Source organism: Balaenoptera physalus (assembly GCF_965194825.1).
Source record: "Balaenoptera physalus genome assembly, chromosome: 4".
NCBI classification, from domain to species: Eukaryota; Metazoa; Chordata; class Mammalia; order Artiodactyla; family Balaenopteridae; genus Balaenoptera; species Balaenoptera physalus.
The window spans coordinates 141,283,705-141,303,427 of record NC_138891.1 but is presented as its reverse complement, the minus strand read 5'-3'; the positions used below and the strand labels follow the sequence as shown (position 1 = coordinate 141,303,427).

Genomic DNA, 19,723 nt, shown 5'->3' with positions numbered 1-19,723 from the left:
GAAAGACCATATTTCTTTGGTCTAGTTACAGATGGACTACAAAATGTAATTTCAGGGTAATTCGAGAAAGAGAATTATGTGAATATTTTAGGTGTGAAAAAGGTCCCAAATTAAGACAGAGTAAGGTAAGGATTTAATGTGGAAAAAGAGCAGAAATACTGAATCTTTAGCTGGGCTGGAGGCTATTTCCCACGCTTGATGATGTGGGCTCACTAAGGAATTACAGCATGTGGACAGCATGCTGTCCTCTGCACATGTGACCCCAGCCACCATAGCAGCATTTTGACTACCATCTTTTTCCCCCACATAATCTAAAATCAAGTTTTCGTTTTACCTCAGGAGTACCTTATATGGATGGAGCCTGAGCATTTAAAACCAGGAAGTTGGTGATGAAGATCTGGGAGCCAACTGATAGACGCCATGGGTATAAATAAGAGTATCCCAGAGAGAAGATATGAAGGTTGAGTGTAGAGCCTGTAGGAATTCGTCCACTTGTTAGCGAGTGGGAGGAAGAGGAAGAGCCAGGAGAGGAAGAGAAGAAATCAGCAGAGAGGAGGGGCAGGGACAAGGGGGCAGAGGAACATGGGAGCATCTCTGAGAGGACACTGGGCAAGGTCCTCATCAGTGACGTGACGAGGGCTGGTCCACAAAGGTCAGGTGGGAAGTGCTTTCAAGCAGTTTAGACAACTTTTACAAAAATATGTGTCTGTAAAGGGTAGGATAGGAGTCTTAGGAAATACCAGGGTCATGGGATGTGTTTGTTTTTAAAGACAGAGCAGATCTAACCATATTTTACAGGGAAAAAAGAGGCTATGAAGACGGAGAGACCAAGGATTCAAGAGAAAGATCAAGACATGGAAACGACCTAAATGTCCATCGACAGATGAATGGATAAAGAAGATGTGGTACATATGTACAATGGAATATTGTACTCAGCCATAAAAAGAGTGAAATAATGCCATTTGCAGCAACATGGATGGACCTAGAGATGACCATACTAAGTGAAGTAAGTCAGACAGAGAAAGACAAATATTATAGGTTATCACTTATATGTAGAATCTAAAATATGACACAAATGAACTTATCTAAGAAGCAGAAACAGACTCACAGACTTAAAAAAGAAACTTATGGATACCAAAGGGGAAAGGGGGGGGAGAGATAAATTAGGAGTTTGGGATTAACAGATACACACTACTATACAACAAGGGCCTCCTATATAGCACAGGGAACTATACTCTATATTTTGTAATAACCTATTAGGGGAAGGCATCTGAATATATATATATAAACTGAATCTGAATACATATATAATCTAAATACATATATAATCTGAATATATGTATACATATACATATATATATATAACTGAATCACTTTGCTGTACACCTGAAACTAACACAACATTGTAAATCAACTATACTCCAATTAAAACAAAAAAAAAGATTTAAGAGAAAGAGTAAGGCTGTGGAGCACCTTTCCTAAAGAGACCAGAAGGAGTAGATCCCGCAAAAGGGCAATTGTGCACATTTTGGAGGAAATAGGTATTTCTTCGTAAACAGGAGCAAGAGAAGAGGTGGGGCTGAGAAATGTTGTCCATGAGAGAAACGGAGTCAGGGACTTATGTTGAAATGGCTTCAGTCTGAGAAGTAAAATGAGAGGTGAGCCCGTCTACTGAGAGCTGAGGGAAGAGTTGGCAATAGGATGTGTGTGGCAGTTGCCGTGGGAAAGCAGCGGAGTTGGTTCTGAAGGAGGGAAAGGGCCCCAGGGAGGATGGGCCAAGTTTAGAACTCAGGTGAGCAACAGGGAGACAGGTGTCACCGAAAACAAAAGCATTGATTGAAAGTCTCTGTAAGAACTGAGTTATCCACCTGGACCTGGCAGAAGGCTGAAGCTTATTCTACGGAGAGACTGAAACAGAGAGTATATAGAGCTGAGCTCAGAGTATAGACTGAAACATGGGAATTAAATCAAAGTTTACACACTCAATTGTAAGACCCTGGGCCCCTTTCCTTAGTTTGGAGCACATGGGTTGCCATGCTTAGACTCAACCCCCATGTCCTCACATTAGGGGGAGTTTGAGGATTTCTCTTCAGCTCTGACAATGACCTACACATAGCAATGAAAAGACCCAGCCAAGTTCCTCTTCTTTGAATCCACCAGTCAACGAGCTCTTCCCATAGATACTCTTTAATGCATTGCACTTTAAGTATGAACTGACAGCCAAGGATCAGCAGACGTTTGACAGAAGCATCCAGCATCACAGGGTTTCTCAACCTCCACATTATTGACATTTGGAGCTGGGTAATTTTTTCTTGTGGGGAAGGGGTGAGTATCCTGTGCACTATAAAATGCTTAACAGCATCCTTGACGTCTACCCACTAGAGAGGGTAGCACCCCTACCCTAGTGGGGGCAACCAAAAATATCTCTAGATATTGCCAAATAGTCCCTGAGGGTAAAATCTTCCTCCTGCCAACCTGTTCACTCAGTGGAAAAGGAAAGACAAATCCTAAAACAAACAGGAAAAGGGAAACTAGGGTGATGAAAGGAGAATAATCTATCTTTCGGGAGAAAAAACTACAACTAATATCCTGATAAATATGGGTAGATACAGTTTTATTAAAACAAGAATAAAGTATATTGAGTACTTATTGAGGCAACAAAAAAACTAGATGTTGGAAACTAAAAATATGAGATCAAAATGGAAAAGATAAGAAAAGAATTAAAAGACAAAACTGAAAAGAAATCTTCCAGTTACTTAGACAAAATGATAGACAAATGAAAAAAATAGGAGAGAAAAATAAACAAAATGAAAGTATCATTCAAGAAACCAACATTCAAACAACAAATGTTTTAGAAAATGAGTTCGGAGAAAAATAGAGGGGAATAAATTACCAGATATATAATCTAAGAAAATTTCCAGGAACTGAAGGACATGAGACTCCAGTTGGAAAGATGGCCTTAGACATTCAGTACAAGAAGATGAAAGCCACTTGACTTCAAAGCACATCTCTGTAAATTTTCAGAAAATTGGGATAAAGGGAAGCTCAATAACAAAAATTGGGGCACAGACAAAAATTTGGAAATAATAATGGTATTTGATTTATTTTCAGCAACAATGGAGCCTATAAAATAATAAAAAACACCTTTGAAAATCTTAAGAAACTACCAAGTGTTGACAAGGATCTGGAATTAATAGAACTCCCATACATTGCTGGTGGGAATGCAAAATATCACAGCCACTTTAGAACACAGTTTGGCCATTTTTTTATAAATTGAAACATAAACTTACCATATGACCCAGAAATCCTACCCACTTATAGAGAAAGAAATGAAATTAAAATATATGTCCATATAAAACTTGTGTGCGATGTTTATTGCAGAATCCAGTGTCCATCAGTTGGTGAAGGGACAGATTGCAGTATATTCATACTATGGGATACATCTCAGTTGTAAAAAGGAAGAAATATTAATGCATATAAAAAAATGGATGAATCTCAAAAACATACTAGATGAAAAAGGACAAACACAAAAGTCTATAAACTATAGGATTCCATTAATATGAAATTTTGGAAAAGGTAAAACTATAGTGACATAAAGCAGGGCAGTAGTTACCTGAGAATTGACTGTAGAAGGACAAATTTTTAGAGTGATAAAACTGTTCTATATCTTGATTGCAGGGGTATTATTTACACAATTATACATAATTACCAAAATTATGAAACTATATACTTTTTTTGAATTTTATTTATTTTTTTATATAGCAGGTTCTTATTAGTCATCAATTTTATACACATCAGTGTATACATGTCAAGCCCAATCGCCCAATTCATCACACCACCATCCCCACCCCCCCCCACAGTTTTCCCCCCTTGGTGTCCATACATTTGTTCTCTACATCTGTGTCTCAGCTTCTGCCCTTCAAACCAGTTCATCTGTACCATTTTTCTAGGTTCCACATACATGCATTAATATACGATATTTGTTTTTCTCTTTCTGACTTACTTCGCTCTGTATGACAGTCTCTAGATCCATCCACGTCTCAACAAATGACTCAATTTCGTTCCTTTTTATAGCTGAGTAATATTTCCTTGTATATATGTACCACATCTTCTTTATCCATTCATCTGCGATGGGCATTTAGGTCGCGTCCATGACCTGGCTATTGTAAATAGTGCTGCAATGAACATTGGGGTGCATGTGTCTTTTTGAATTATGGTTTTCTCTGGGTACATGCCCAGTAGTGGGATTGCTGGATCATATGGTAATTCTATTTTTAGTTTTTTAAGGAACCTCCATACTGTTTTCCATAGTGGCTGTATCAGTTTACATTCCCACCAACAGTGCAAGAGGGTTCCCTTTTCTCCACACCCTCTCCAGCATTTGTTGTTTGTAGATTTTCTGATGATGCCCATTCTAACTGGTGTGAGGTGATACCTCATTGTAGTTTTGATTTCACTTCTCTAACAATTAGTGATGTTGAGCAGCTTTTCATGTGCTTCTTGGCCATCTGTATGTCTTCTTTGGAGAAATGTCTATTTAGGTCTTCTGTCCATTTTTGGATTGGGTTGTTTGTTTTTTTAATATTGAGCTGCATGAGCTGTTTATATATTTTGGAGATTAATCCTTTGTCCGTTGATTCATTTGCAAATATTTTCTCCCATTCTGATGGTTGTCTTTTGGTCTTGTTTATGGTTTCCTTTGTTGTGCAAAAGCTTTTAAGTTTCATTAGGTCCCATTTGTTTATTTTTATTTCCATTACTCTAGGAGGTGGATCAAAAAGATCTTGCTGTGATTTATGTCAAAGAGTGTTCTTCCTATGTTTTCTTCTAAGACTTTTATAGTGTCCAGTCTTAAATTTAGGTCTTGAATCCATTTTGAGTTTATTTTTGTGTATGGTGTTAGGGAGTGTTCTAATTTCATCCTTTTACATGTAGCTGTCCAGTTTTCCCAGCACCACTTATTGAAGAGATTGTCTTTTCTCCATTGTATATCCTTGCCTCCTTTGTCATAGATTAGTTGACCATAGGTGCGTGGGTTTACCTCTGGGCTTTCTATCTTGTTCCATTGATCTATGTTTCTGTTTTTGTGCCAGTACCATACTGTCTTGATTACTGTAGCTTTGTAGTATAGTCTGAAGTCAGGGAGTCTGATTCCTCCAGCTACATTTTTTTACTTCAAGACTGCTTTGGCTATTCGGAGTCTTTTGTGTCTCCATACAAATTTTAAGATTTTTTGTTCTAGTTCTGTAAAAAATGCCATTGGTAATTTGATAGGAATTGCATTGAATCTGTAGATTGCTTTGGGTAGTATAGTCATTTTCACAATATTGATTCTTCCAATCCAAGAACACATCTCTCCATCTGTTGGTATCATCTTTAATTTCTTTCATCAGTGTCTTATAGTTTACTGCATACAGGTCTTTTGTCTCCCTAGCTAGGTTTATTCCTAGATATTTTATTCTTTTTGTTGCAATGGTAAATGGGAGTGTTTCCTTAATTTCTCTTTCAGATTTTTCATCATTAGTGTATAGGAATACAAGAGATTTCTGTGCATTAATTTTGTATCCTGCAACTTTACCAAATTCATTGATTAGCTCTAGTAGTTTTCTGGTGGCATTTTTAGGATTCTCTATGTATAGTATCATGTCATCTGCAAAGAGTGACAGTTTTACTTCTTCTTTTCCAATTTGTATTCCTTTTATTTCTTTTTCTTCTCTGATTGCCATGGCTAGGACTTCCAAAACTATGTTGAATAATAGTGGTGAGAGTAGACATCCTTGTCTTGTTCCTGATCTTAGAGGAAATGCTTTCAGTTTTTCACCATTGAGAATGATGTTTGCTGTGGGTTTCTTGTATATGGCCTTTATTATGTTGAGGTAGGTTCCCTCTATGCCCACTTTCTGAAGGGTTTTTATCATAAATGGGTGTTGAATTTTGTTGAAAGCTTTTTCTGCATCTATTGAGATGATCATATGGTTTTTAGTCTTCAATTTGTTAATATGGTGTATCACATTGATTGCTTTGCATGTATTGAAGAATCCTTGCATCCCTGGGATAAATCCCACTTGATCATGGTGTATGATCCCTTTAATGTGTTGTTGGATTCTGTTTGCTAGTATTTTGTTGAGGATTTTTGCATCTATATTCATCAGTGATATTGGTCTGTAATTTTCTTTTTTTGTAGTATCTTTTTCTGGTTTTAGTATCAGGGTGATGGTGGCCTCATAGAATGAGTTTGGGAGTGTTCCTTCCTCTGCAATTTTTTGGAAGAGTTTGAGAAGGATGAGTGTTAGCTCTTCTCTAAATGTTTGATAGAATTCACCTGTGAAGTCATCTGGTCCTGAACTTTTGTTTGTTGGAAGATTTTTAATCACAGTTTCAATTTCATTACTTGTGATTGGTCTGTTCATATTTTCTATTTCTTCCTGGCTATTATCCCAAAAAATGTTTTCCTGCCTCTGTGGCTGCCCCTGTTGGAACGTCCCTTTCCCTATCTCCACACATCCAAGTTCTGTGCTTTCTTTAAGATCCATACTTTGCCATGAAGGATTCTTTGGGTTGAAATGTATCTCACTCCCTTCCCATTCTTCATCTATCTGTCTGCCAAAGAACATGCCACTTTTACCTTCTTTGTGGGCATGTCCATCACATCCATTAAAAATTAAGCTCCTTGCAGACAGATGGTCATGTCTTAACATCATGCTTAATCAAAGCAGACCTGAAAGAAAGATTTGTACCTAATTACATCATTCTCTCTATGTTCCTGTAGAATTGATACAATGCCTCCTATATAGCAGGTACCAAGTAAACTGATGCCAACTCAGACCCTCAGGTGCCCCCTTCCCCCATCCATGGATGGACCACGGCACTCCAGCTCCAAGGATGAAATCTACTGCATCTACAGTAACTGAGAGAAGATTTGCCAGAACTTTTAGCAGGCATGTCCCCTAACTATGCCCTTGTCAAGGGCATGGTGAGAAATACTCTCTCTTACCTCAAAACCAAGCTAGAGGGAAATTATATTCTTTCCTTCTCTTTTTCTCTTCCTTTCCTCTCTTCCCCTTTTTTTTCTCTTGGATTCTTTTTTTTCAATCTTACCCTTCCTCCAATCTCACTCTTCTCCTGGATTTTATTTCCTTAAACAAATATTTATTTCTTTGTGTCTATGTGTACAAGACAGATCTGGATCAATAATCGTAATGAAGTACAAAATTACACAAGCGTGTTTTTCGCTCTTTGGACTTCTGCAAGCCAGCAGAAAATTTTCTAGAACAGACGGGACAGCAGGGAGAGAGACAGTAACCCTGGTCCCCTCCTCCCCACCCTCCGTGAATCCAAGGCCCTCTTGCTTACAGATACGCTGCATGGCTCTATTCAGACAAGGTAGTTTGGATCCACCTCAAACGAGCTGCCAACTGACGTTTTGCAGCTTGGTGCAGATTATGCTAGAGCTGCTGAAATGCAGTTCTGTGAGCAGCCAAAATAGAAATAAATTTTCAGTGACCTCTCACCCAAAGGTCAATAATTGTGCTTGGGGTACATATCATGCTCCACTAGCCAGCTTTTCTTCTTCGACAGATGATCTTGTTAACATTTACTTCAATCAACTTGGGGTATCTGCATTATCATCCTCGTTGATTGGTGTCATCCAGTTTCGGACCTAGACGGTAAGAGCTTTGGCTGTTTCATCCTTGTCCATTGAGATGTCCTTGAACAAGTCATTGTGGGGAGAAGAAAGATGAGACCCTCTCCAGAGTGAAGGAAAGAGCATGTCACCCTGTAAGCACTTTGCTCCAGCCAAGTCAGTGCCCAGTGATGAGTATGGGTCTGAGAACAGACTAGGGGACGTGTGGAGGAGGGTAACAATTGTGCCCACAAAGACCAACAGCCAGGCATCAGGGCTGTTAGAGGCTTTGTCATAGGAGCTAAAGGCACAGACCCTGAAAACAGTCTGCTCAGGTGAAAACAGCGGTTCCCTCATTTACAAATGACATGGGACGTTGTTCAGAGGACTCTGTGCTTCTGTTTACTTATCTGGATAACAAAGAGCATCAACCCCAGAAGTTTCTTGTGAGACTTAAGGTGATTAAAATGAGATGGTCCTTGCAAAGTCCTTAGCAGGGCACCTGGCTCAGAGGAAGTGCTCCCTGAGTATCAGCCAATGTCGGGGACTGGCCAGACGCCCACCGCCTCTGTCTCCTCCCTCTGAGCAAACAGAACGACTCTATTTCCCAGGCTCCCTTGCAAGTAGAGCTGTACTGTGCAACTAGTTCTGGGCAGTGGAATGTGGGTGGACTCTTGTGCCACTTCTAGGGCTGACAGTAAAACAAACCGTGTGTAGTGCGTTGAAGAGTGGCTCCCAAAAAGACATATCCAAGTCCCCAACCCCCAGAGCCTGTGAAGATGTCCTTATCTGTGAAAAGGGGTCTTTGCAGATGTAACAAAGTCAAAGATCTTGAGATGAGATAATCTTGAGTCTAGGGTAGGCCCTAAATCAAATGACAGGTATCCTCGTAAGAGGAGAGAGAGAGAAAGAGAGAGAAAGAAGGAACACAGATACACAGTGAAGAGGTCCAAGTGCAGATAGAGGCGGAGATTGGAGTTATGCGTCTACAGCCAAAGAAACTCAAGAATTGTCAGAAACACAAGACGCTAGGAGAGAGGCATGGAATGGATTCTCCCTCAGTGTCTCCAGAAGGAACCGACCCTGCCAACATCTTGATCTTGAAATCTGGCCTCCAGAGCTGTGAGACAATAAATTTCTGTTGTTTTAAGCCCCCACTTAGTGTCAATTTTTTATGGAAGCCCTAGGAAACTAAGACACCAGGTAAGCACTCAAGCTCTTTCTCTCACAAGCAAATGACCTAAGGAGAGCAGACTCACCCAAGAGATGGAGCCTGAATCCCTGAGTCACCACCTGGGTGGAGAGCTGCCCGGGAGAGCTGACAGCGCTCATCAGATTGTACAGGAGTGAGAAACACGCTTCTTGTATAGTGAACCGCTGAGATGTGGGGTTGTTTGTTACAGCAGCTAGCATTAATTACCCTAAGCAATACGACTATTATGATGAAGGGATCAAAAGTAGGAATCCAGGTGAGACAGAAAGGAAGAGCAACCCAAGAGCAGGAAAGTTGAACAGAAGAGGAGGCAAGCGGTTCCCCCTCCTCACCCTCAGTGGTCTATCAAGTTCTGGGTCTTGGGGATTCCCTGGCGGTCACTGCCAAAAAAAAAAAAAGTTCTGGGTCTTTCTCGTTCAGTTGCATTCAAAACTCTGCTGGTCCCACCTTATCCTCAAAACCTGCTGGAGCTATTTTTGGCTCAGAGACATAGTCAGACCCCTTATTACAGAACAGGGCTGTCAAGTCCAGGACCCCATGGAGAAACACTGACATGATGTTCAGGGGAGACCTCACATAGAGGAGGAGCGTGGTCTCAGGCCAGAGCCAACCCAGGAGCACACCCAGGACCAAGCCAACCCTGCTCAGGCATCCAGGTTAAAGCAAGATAAAGATGGTATAATCTGTCCGGAAGACAACTCAGCTTGTCAGATCGTCCATTAAGAAAACTGGGGAATCATAGCCTGGGGCTTAGAAACTATAGGAAAAGAGGAGAGATGGGGCTCAGGAAATTCTGAGGGGCCACAGTGCAATCCATGTCATCCCAAACGGAACTGATTTTAACTGGAATAGCTTATCATGGTCCTAGGACAGCATAGGTGCAGGGAGACAGGCTCTGCTCTGTGCAGCCAGGATGCCTAGATCTTGTGTCCATCAGAGAATTATTGTCACAGGCGTCAAGGACCCTCCTGGAAAGCAGTAACCCTCTGGCAGAGAGCCTTGAGGGAACAAGACTGGACCAAATGCAAGGGAGCGAGGATCATTTGGAGAGCAGCCTGGAGGGCAAGGGGGCCGAGGGAGACTCCACAAAAAGCAAGGAAGTGAACATCTGGAAGGAGCAGGGAGAGTGGGCCCTGGGGAGCATCGCTGGGGGGAGGGATGGGTGCACACATTCAGAGAGCATTACCCCTGTTCAGCCTGAGATGCAGACGCCACGTCCCAGAGACCTGAGCGCCAAGTCATAGCAAATCAATAGAGAAGGCAGCATCCCTGAAACGACCTGAAATTCCTGTTCTCTGACCTGAAAAAGCAGAGGAGCATTCACAGGAAATTCCCAAGGACAAGAGGGAGGGTTTCTTGGCTGAAGTTCCGGTGATGGAGCGGGTGAGGCTGCTCCAGAAACATAAGTCAATTCTTCCCATTTTTTAGTTCTTAAGAAGCTGATTTCTTCATAAAAGGAGGTTGTAAAAAATATAATATAAACAAAACATATCTTCCATATGGTCCAGAATTCTTGGAACCTGGAGTTTTGGCTAAAAATGCCCACACGTCTCCCTTGTCTCACAGTCTTGGGCTGGAGTCCCCCAGAAGCAAATTTTAAGGCAGGGATTTGGATGAAGGTGGTTTGATGGGGTGGTTGTCAGAGGGAGCGTGGGCAGGGAAGTGCTGACATGAGGCAGGAAGGGATAAAGCCAATCAAGAGCATGTGGTCGAGGAGGTCACTACGTGCTATTGGGGTTCACCTCCACCAGAGTCTCTGGAAGGCAGGGTGGTACAGCCTCGGAGTGACCCCACCTGAGGAGCAAGGGAGCCACGATGGTTATCCTCTGGCCCCCCATCGGGCATTGGCCAGGGACTGCCTTGAGTAGCAGTGATGTCCCATCACCACTGAGACTTGCATGCAGGCTGAGACCAGCCCCTGGGGAGTAGCAGAGGCTTGCAGGAGGCCATAAGCATTAACTGGAGTGACCAGGGCCGGGAGACACGGGAGACAGGCAGACCATTCATCTCGCCACATCAATCCCACCTCCCCAGACCAGACATACCAAGAGAAGCGGACAGACAGCAACTGTCCAGGGAACTTGGGCCACAGACATGCCCATCTCTGTAGTTAGGCCACCAAAGGTGACCCTTGTGGCAGAGAATGTACCATCCCTCTATATCCATCCTCCCAGGTGTCCGTCTCATGTCCCCTTCCTGGAACTGGAATGTGGACATTATGGTGATCCATCTTAAACCAGAAGGGCAAGGGCAGGTCCTCAGGATGGAGTCAAATGAGACAGAAGGAACGTGTTTCTGATCCCAGGAGCTGCTCTCCCAGCCCCAGAAGGCTTCACCCAGACTGTCACAGGTGAGACAAGCCTGTCGTTGGAGCCACTTTTACTGGGGGTCTTGGTTAAAGCAGCTGAGCTCAAATCTTGATTGCCAACCCCCCTACCCTCCACTTTTCTGAGATTTGGACTGTAAAATAGCAATTGTGTGGCACCACATTTGTTTGTTTCTGAGCTTTCTTCCACTTCCATTCCCAGGGAATTTTAGCAAAAGGTTGTGCAACCTGGCAAGTGGGGGGCCTCCTGAGGCCTGGCTGGAGGAAAGCACAGCCTCGTGTCTCTGACGGAAAGTCGGGGGTGTGTTGAATCAGCCCTGTTTGTGGGCTAAGCTTCATCAGGAGACGCGCTGGCCCTTTAGGACTCGGGGCCGGGCCCAGGTGGGGCAGCCGTGGACCAGCCACTCCACTTCTCGGAGCCTTGCTTTATTTGTTTATGAAACGCGGGGGTGGATGAGATCCCTATGGTGGCTTGAAGCATTGAACGCTTTTTGATTTATGAACAGGAAGCCACATAAGGGAGCGGTAGATGGGGGTGAGAGGACCGAGTCAGTGAGTGCTGGATTGAGAGCCCGCAAGTTCATTTAGACCCAGACAGTCAAAGAAACCACTCCACAAACAGCTCCCTGGACTCACCCTCACACACCCACCTCGGAGGTTATCAAATTAATAAAGGATCCCGATTCCTGCTCTCCCCTCCAACATTCATCTCCACCAGGAGATGCACTTGGAGCTACACTGCAGTGGGAGGGCGGCAATGCTGGGGGCAAATTACAAATGCTGCAGAGTCTGCACTGCCCCCGCCCCACTCACAGCTCTGCAGTAGCAAAGCCATTCCCGTGGCTACTGTGTTCATCAGCTTGGCTCCGTGCCCTAGCACTGCAAAGGCTGCCAGCTAGCTGGGTTGCAAACAGATCACACACAGAAGAGCCTGAGCAGCACCTGAACCACGAGAAGATCTGCGGCGACAGCCAGTGCTGGCTCCAGGCCAACCTCTGCAGCAGGACACGCTTATGTGTGGCCTTTGCCCACAGTTGTGCAGTCATGGCAGCTGCTGATGCCGTGATGCTGCCAGATCACTTCAGCCATCAACACCTCCCACCTTGGGGGATCCCACAGAAAATGTGGGTGTGACGATGTTATGCAGCTTCCATCCACAGAGACCCACCCTGGTGACACGATGATCTGCCGATCATCTCAATGGCCTCATCACTGGGCCACCATCTTGGACCTCAACAGATTTCTACTCGACGCGTTGATGTGTCTGCACTGTCCTTATGGAGAGAGGTAAACTGTGGTTTCCCCCTGCCAAGGGATTCTCCATTAGCTAGTGCGATAATAATTAACACACGCGTAGCAGGTAAGTTACAAGACCACACCAAGTGCTAAGGTACAAGAGATACAGCACAGAAAACACCACTGTATGAATTTCCTATTGCTGCTGTAACAAATTACAGCAAACCAGTACCTTGAAATAACACAAATTTACTATTACAGCTGTGGAGGTCAGGAGTCCGAAATGCATTTTAAGGATTGAAAATCAAGGTTTGGGCAGGGCTGAGTTCCTTTTAGAGGCTCTGACGGAAGAGCTGTTTCCCTGCCATTTCCACCTTCTGGATGCCACCTGCATTCCTTGGCTCACAGCTGCTTCCTCCATCTTCAAAGGGCATCTCTCCAACCTCTATGCCATCATCATATCTTTTTCTAACATGATCCTCCTGCCTCCCTCTGATAAGGATCCCACGATTATGTTGGGTTCTCCCAGACAACCAGTATGATCTCTCTACCTCAAGATCCTTAACTTAATCACATCTGCAAAGACCCTTTTGCCATCTAAGGTAACATATTTATATGTTCTGGGGATTAGAACATGAGCATCTTTAAGGACCATTATTTTATCTACCACCCCTGTTGGAATTCGGAGGCAAAAGGAACTCCTAAGGGCTTGAATGAATGAGGGAGGCATCATGGGGACCACTAAAGATTGTAGACCCCTAAAGCCACCCTATGTGCATAAGAAGTTGGTATTTGATACCTCGTACTGAGTGATACAGGTGTCAAAGACCGCAGGCTCTCAAGTAAGACCCAGGTGAGAGATTCCACTTCACCCCTCACTAACTGCATGACCCTAAGCATTTCCTGATCCTCTCTGAGCCTTAGTTTTCTCGTCTGTAAAATGGGGATAAATCACCTACTTTATAAGATTATTAAGATTAAATGAGATAATATATGTATAAACTGCTCAGTGGCTTGCTTCAGCCTGACACACAGAAGGGACTCTATTCCCTCCTTACCACCCTGGAGGCTTTATTATACCCACTTTACAGAGGGGGAAATTGAGACCAGTGGAAGTTATGGTTCTTGCTCAGAACAACACTGGTGGAAGTAACTGAGTTGGAGCCAAAGCCTGGCTCTTCTGACCACAGGTGCAGGGCAGTCTGCTTCCCTGGGAGGGTAGGTTGAGAGGAGGAGCTTCATTCCACATGGAAGGAATGACAAAAAATATGCTAAGCAGGATCCTGGATTTGCAGTGTTCAGACAACTGCTGTCCTTGCAGCCACCACAGGCTTGGGGATTTGTTTGCTTTTTCATTTTTATTTTTTGGAAGGAGGTGTCTTAGAAATGTACATGTCTTGGTGCCCATCTGTCCTGATTCTATTGTATGTCTACCCATTGTCAGCTGAGATGACTTAAAAAAATCCACCACACGGCTGCCTTTCTAAGACTCTCTTAAGAAAGAAAAATGAAGCATGAAGGCTGATTTTGAACTCTGACCACATCAAGGTCTTGCTGGGCTGTTGACTGAATGAAAACACAGGGTTCCTTTATGTCTCTCAAATATGGATCTTCATGCCCTCAAATACAATGGGAGCTGATTTCTTCAGAGTACATGCAACTTGGATATGTATTTATTCATTCACTCTCCCAGCAACTATTTAGCAAGCAACTAACTTGCCATCAAATGGATGTCCCTGACATCACGGAGCTGAGCAGAGGATGTGACACTCATCAAAGAAGCACATAAATGCATGTGAAAGTGAAGCTGTAATAAGAGCCTTCAAGAACAGGACCTTATGCGTGGGGTGGGGGTGTGAGGGGAGGAGTTGCACCAGAAACAGTGGTGTGTTTCCTCCACCTCCTGAGCACACAGGTGGACGAGTTTCCTGCTTCCCTAGAAAATAGGTGTAGCCACGTGCCTGCGTTCAGACCAGTGGAACTGCTTTGAGTCATTTCTGGGCCTGGCCCTTTACAAACCTTTGATGCCATCTTCCATGAGGAGGACAGTTTCAGCTCAGAACACCTGCATCAGGCTCTGCATTGAGTAAGAAATAAGCTTCTATTGGGTGCGGTCTCCTGGATTTGGAGGCTGAGCTCTTCCAGCAGTTAGTTTTATCTCAACTGCTCCAGAAGGTAACTTGTCAGGTCAGAACTAAAGCATGATAGGAGGTAACCGGATGCAAAGACTGAGGGGCAGACTGAAAGGCCCTGACATGGGAGGAAGGCCAGCACATCTGAAAAACTGAAATATCCAGAAAGTGAGGGGAGAAGGCACGTCAAGGAGATTGGCTTTATACTAAGAGCACAGTGAAGCTGGTGCAAGGTTTTAAGTGTGGGGGCAATAAGGCAAGGAAAAGGTGACACAATCAGATTCACATTCTTAAAAGAATACTCTGGCTGCTACAGGGGAATGTTCTAGAAAGAGGACAGTGGGTGCAAAGTGGAGGAATCAGAGGAATGGTGAAGTGATCCCGGTGTGAGTGGTGAGGCTCTCTCCCAGTTATCAGGTCAGCCCAGACCTTTGGACCAGTGGATCATTAGAGAGTGGGGCACAAGCTCTCCTGCCTCGAGCTGGATATGCTCCGTGTGTGGCTTCCACAGCACAGTGGATGGTTAAAGGACTAGGACACGGGGGGCCGTGGCAGTACCAGAGGGAAACATGTAGTCAGGGTGATGTTTCTGGCATCGGTAAGGTACACGTGAGAACATGGCAGGGAAGACTTCTCCCAGTCTAACTGCGCTTTCACCTGCAACCAGGTGTCTCTGTGCAGGAATCCATCTCATGAGTCAATGACAGCCTGGCTTGGGACAAGACATTCATCTCACTGGAACTCCTCAGTTCATTTCGCAGGTGGGCTAGGAAATGGTTCTTTAGTTGAGGGGTTGTAAGAAAAACCCCTACCTGAAGCCCAAAATGCATAACAGAGAAGCCCTTCTCCATCCACCCACCCTTTGTGAGCCGTCACAACTCGTGTGAGGGCATTTTTCTAGACTCTCAAGCAGCAGAGACCCTGCAGCACTGGCACATAGAAATAACAAGAATGGTAGCTTCGGGGATTCAAAATCTTCATATTCACATCTGCTTTACAGGGCAAGGAGCAGAGAGAGGGCTAGTTCAGTGTTGTACTTTTGACAATCCTCTGGTCGTTTTATCCATAAACCCTGATGGGGCCTTATGCAAACTCATCATTATCCCTGCCCTGCAGACCCCTGACTCCCAGGGAGGTCACATAAAACAAAGCAACAGTCACTGGTATTCAATTAAGCATCTGTTAGCAAAAGAACAAACTACTTCCAAAAGGGCAACATGTCACCGAGCAGAGTCCACTGTCACAGCTGTGAGGAAAACGTCAAAGCAGCAACTGAGAGGAAACAGTGGCAGTGAGAACACATCAGAACCAGGTGGTCGATCAGTGGGGTTGTGGAGCAAGGCCAGTGTGTTATTCAATCCAATCACATTACGGTAAAGGACTTTCGGGAGAACTGGTGAGCCCTGCCCCTGAGAAGGTGGATATTGTGGACTGAATGTTTGTGTCCCCCCAAAATTCATAGGGTGAAACCCTAGCTCCTAACACAATCATGTTAGGAGATGGTACCTTTGGGAGGTAACAGGGTTTAGCACAGGTCATGAGGGTGGACCCCCATGATGGGATTGGTGCTCTTATAAGAGAATAAGAGACACCAGAGCTCTCTCTCTCTCCCCCATGTGAGGACACAGCAAGAAGGAGACCGTCTGCTTAGAAACAGACGGGTGGTTGCCAAGGGGGGAGGGGGACGGATTGGGAGTGTGGGGTTAGCAGATGCAAACTATTATGTAGAGAATGGATCAACAACAAGGTCCTACTGTGTAGCACGGGAAACTATATTCAATATCCTGTGATAAACCGTAATGGAAAAGAATGTATGTATATATATACATATATATGTATATGTATGTGTGTGTGTATATATACGTATAACTGAATCACTTTGCTGTACAGTAGAAATTAACACATTGTAAATCAACTATATTTCACTAAAATAAATTTAAAAAGAAGAAGAAGGATGCCGTCTGCAAACCAGGAAGAGAGCCCTCACTGGGGAACCAAATCTGCTGGCACCTTGATCTTGGACTTCCAGCCTCCAGAACTGTGAGAAATAAATATTTATTGTTTAAGCCCCCCGGTTTATGATATTATGTTATAGCAGCCCAAGCTAGGATATTGGACATTGCGCAGTGACTGAAAAACCCCACCTGGATCATCCGTGATTGGAATTGGAGTCAAGTGAAAACTCCTGGACATGCCATTAATATGAATCCTCACCTCAAACACAAATTCTAAATAAACTCTAATCGTAAACTCTTTCCCTCTATCTAATCTTCCCCTACAATTATACTAATTCATCGAGGTGAAACTTCAGGGTATACAAAATGTGTGCATTCAAATGTACAATAATAGGCTTGCAAGACTTGAGAAAAGACAACCCCATGAAGTTAAAATCAAACAACCCAAATAAATGACCTATGGAGATGCCTACCTCATGCATGAGATGGTTTCTCACTGTCACTTGAGATGGAAAAAATCCCTATGCCTCCCTCAAAACACAAGGATGGAGTGTATGGAAGACAAGAAAGAACAAAGAAAGAAGCTAAAAATAATAGAAAAGAAGAGAAAAAATATTGTTAATTACAGATCATAGATAAGACTGTCTTCTTGGAAATCTTAAAGAATCCACTGAAAAACGATCAGATATTTTGTAGTTCAGTAAGATGAGTAGTTAATGAGTTAAATATACAGATATCAGTAGTTTTCCTAGAAAACAGCAAAACCAACTAGAGAACACTTTGGGGAACGATTCTATTTAGAAGGACAAAAAAAACTGTGAAATCCCTAGAAACAGAACAAAAAGAAATCTGCAAGACCTATATGAAGAAAACTATAAAACTTGACTGAAAGTCATAAAATGCTCTAAGGACAATAATATAAAGACATCAATTCTTCCCTCACTGTACCCCAGTTTAGTTATAAATTCAATGTAATTCTGCTTGTCCGTGGCATTTTTTTTTTTTCCTGCATGTCTTGGATGTTCTATTCTTGGATGTCTGTGAGACCCGAATAATTCTTTCTTTTTTTAGTTCGTGTGAGTGGGTTTCTGCTCATTTCAACCAAATGAGTCAACCTAGGCTGCCCTCCCGTCTCTTGTGGGCCCATATATCTTGGGTCTTGGACCCTCTCATGCATCCCCCTGCATCTCTCTCCACGTGAACTTTTGCAGCTTCTTGCAAAAAAAAAAAAAAAAGTTTGTTTTAAGATTTTTGGGCAGCTTTAACCTGCCATAATACCAGCTTCGGCCCCTACTCAATATCTCCTTCCCATTAACTGGCTCAGGTCCCATGACTATTGGTTCAGACGCATGAGGAAAAGATTCCGATTGTCAGAGCCCACCTCTTGGGTCAGGTGCCCACCACTGGCCCAGCTGGCTACAGCCGAGAGAAGCAGAGTCCCATGAATTGGGTTGACTCAAGAGAAAGGGTGCTGGTGATGTAGGTGATGATTGACTCTTTACCTCATGGTTTATCATTAATAATCTTCCATTTATCACACACCCACAATGAGATATTTTAAGTCCCTAACATTTTCCCATCTACCTTGCCAAGAAGATTTTATCATCACCTTGATGGTAAGGAAACCAGTTGCTCAAGGTAAACTTCTCTGCGGTCACTTGCCAGACCTGTAGGTCAGAGATGAATCCAGTTCCAAGTCCCAAGTGCTGGGGTCCTGTCTCCTGGCCTGCCCAAGTTTGGGTAGCAGTACACACCCCCCAAGCTGGGGTGTGCTTATACATCGTATCTCTGGGTCTGCAAAGTTCAGCACCTCCTTCTCCTGGGCTTTGCCCTGACTCTCTTCCACCAGCCAACCACCCAGGCTATTTAACTACAACTCCCACCATCTTTCAGATGGCTGCTGAGGGTGACAATTCCTCAGGAAGACTTGAATGATTCTCCAAGCCTGGATGAGCTATCTTCTCTCTGTTGCACTGCAGTGTGAATCTCCCCATTTTACTGTCTATTTATCGGTTCCTCTTCCCCACCAGCCTGCCAGCACCGTGACAGCACCAAGTACATACATGTAGTAGCAGTTCAATAAACATGCATGCAACGAAACTGACACCATGTGCAGCCCAGCTCGGGCGCACCCTGGAGAGGAAAGTTCCATCCTCTTCTCTGCAATGAACACTGCAGCCCACGGGAGCAGAAAGGCCCTCCAAAGGCGGGAGCCATGAGACACTGTTCTTTCCTCTGGCTCCACGAATCCATAGACCCAACACACCCAATTCCATGCAGAGGGGGGCACATTTGGAGTCTCCCCCATTGCTGTTGGCTGGAGTTTTAGACTCTCATGGATCCACCTGGGAAGTAAAAAATTAAATTCATCCCTGTGGTTCACAAGAAGTCAGCTACACCCTAGTCCTGTGATTGGAATGGAGGTGTATCAGAATCATTACGGGGTCTCTCCAAACGTCACAGCCCTCACCCCACTCCCCTCCTTTTGCTCCCATGGGGATTTGTCAGGGAGGGAGGGAGAGTTTCCTGTCCCTTAGAGCACTGGGGAAGAACCCCTCCCTAGGACTCCCTGCTCTGCACGAAAAGTCCCCTCTAGGGGGAGCACCCTCACTATAAAACCAGATTTGCTTCCAGATTTGTTGAACTGTGCTGGCCATCAGGTCCAGACACATCCAGCAAGGGGATATCCCACTTCCTTTATGTGAAATATTCAGAGAATGAGGGAGCAATGGGGTTGCTGTGAGGATGGGACGTAGAGGGAATTCATCTGAATTACTTAAGCACTTGTTCTGTTCCCAACTTTCTTTACATTGGTGCTCCAGGGAACTCCTAAGAAGACTACGTCACACTCATACCCCTGCTGCCTAATGAAGCTTTCTACGGAGAGTTCCCTCAACCCACCGTCCTCTTTTCAGTGGGGACCACAGGCCATCAGGAGTCCCAAGGAGCCCTGGCTGGTTGCCAGTGCTGCAATGATCCTAACTAGTGCTTCTCTAATTGGAAACCCATCAGAGGAGCCCGAGTTTGCTCTGTCCCTAGCAGCCCCAGAGAACTGTCCAGGAAAAGGAATGAAGACGATAGCACAGGGAGAGCAGCTCGGTGGTGCTTTGTGACCACCTAGAGGGGTGGGATAGGGAGGGTGGGAGGGAGGGAGACGCAAGAGGGAAGAGATCTGGGAACATATGTATATGTATAACTGATTCACTTTGTTATAAAGCAGAAACTAACACACCATTG

The 19,723-nt window shown here is 44.1% G+C and overlaps 1 protein-coding gene across 1 annotated transcript in view; it reads right to left on the bottom strand.

The window, feature by feature from the left end:
- The window catches only part of IGSF5 (immunoglobulin superfamily member 5), a 189,666-nt gene that overhangs the window by 9,871 nt on the left and 160,072 nt on the right, over positions 1-19,723 (bottom strand). The window lies entirely within an intron of this gene.